The sequence below is a fragment of the Triticum dicoccoides genome, chromosome 2B, assembly GCF_002162155.2.
Source record: "Triticum dicoccoides isolate Atlit2015 ecotype Zavitan chromosome 2B, WEW_v2.0, whole genome shotgun sequence".
NCBI classification, from domain to species: domain Eukaryota; kingdom Viridiplantae; phylum Streptophyta; class Magnoliopsida; order Poales; family Poaceae; genus Triticum; species Triticum dicoccoides.
Window position 1 is genome coordinate 455,919,756 of NC_041383.1, and position 1,685 is coordinate 455,921,440.

Genomic DNA, 1,685 nt, shown 5'->3' on the forward strand with positions numbered 1-1,685 from the left:
CCACACACAAGCACCACTCGCCGTCGCCACAAACGGTAACATAGGATCCAAGCTGTCGAACTGGAGGCCAAGAAGAGGCCGGGTGAGGATGGAAGCCACACCTGCCACTAGAGTGCTGCCACATGAAGGATACTGGACACCATGGCGGCCAAAAACACCCACGCACGAACCGAGCCAGCCACCCCACTGTCCAAAGGCGGCGCCTTCAAGAAGGTGATGATGCCGGAGCGCCGCCGCCACCCAAATGGATGATTTCTAGTTTTCACCAGGGACATATGGGGGGAGAGGGGGTAATGGATGGACCTCGGTATCGCCCACAAGAGGAAAAACGCGCCTGCAGCGCCGTCAACAACGTGGCTGTCACCGCCGACCAAGGGTTTCCCCCGGTCCCTCCCTCCGCCCTGAGCAAACCACCCAGCCCGCAGACCCGACGAACCAAAGGACGTTGGAGATTTGAGCAGATGGAGCTCGCCGGGCCGTGCGCGGAGAATCTGCCCTCTTCAGATCTGACGCACGAAGCCAGTGGAAATGGCTCCCACACCGAGCCCCCGGCCACCGCCCCCTCATGGCCCGTGCGGCCCAGGACGCGCCTCCGTGTTCCGGCAACCGCCGCCTGCTGCCGGGCAAGCGCCGCCCTCACCGCTGGGGCCGCCGCTCCAGATCCACCGACCCCCACACGTATCATGGGGCGGAGAGGAGCCCTGCCGCCACCTTCCTCGGAGGTCTGGCGGCCCCGCCGGCGACCCCTCAGGCAGCGGCGAGACTGGGAGGCAGAAGGAGGGGAGGTAGTAGGCGGCGCTAGGGTTTCGCCCCTGGGTCACCACCGCGGGGCGACGCGGGGGAGGGGCATCAAATTTGTAATAAAACGATCTCTACATATGAAGATGATTGTGGCTGTGAAAGTAAAACGAGAGAGGAAGGAGCAAATGATGGAACAGTTGTTTCATTGATTGAAGATTGGGGTATTTATACCCTCGTTACAAGGCCGTTACAAAAGAGGCGGTTGCCAAAACATGGCCACCGACATAGCATGGATTTACAATTAATTAATCTAATTAATTAATTCCTAACAGTCCCTCTAATCAATGCTTATCTTTGTGAATATACATCATCTTGTTAAAGACTCCTCCTAGTATGTATTTGCCTTGAACGTTCATCATCTTCATCTTGGAAAAGGCTCCTCCAAAAACCCTGTGGGAAAAATATGAGGAGAATTGTATTTGATATGTTGCTAAAATTCCTTTAAACCCAGTAAGAAAAATAAGGAGAAAATGAGGCAACATATAACGATTATGTCTCTTGATAACCCATATGAGAAAAACCTTCGGAGAAGGATAAAACTCATAAGTGAGTTCAGAGATCAATAAATATGTCTTGAGTACTTTCTTTAAAAACCCTTATAGGGAAAATAGAAAGTATGACATATGATCTTTGAGAAGATATAGTCTCATTAAAAACCATTATGAGAAACTTTGAGAGAAAACTCATAAGGAAAAAGAGTGTGATTATATATACCATTGAAGACTCCTTTAAAACCCAGTGGGAAAAATATAAGGAGAAATGATATGGCATATATGTACACTTGTGCTTATATTGTCTCATTAAAAACCTTTTATGAGAAACCATTAGGGAAAAACTCATGAAGGGAAAAAGAGTACAATATATGTAGTCTCATGATTGTTAAC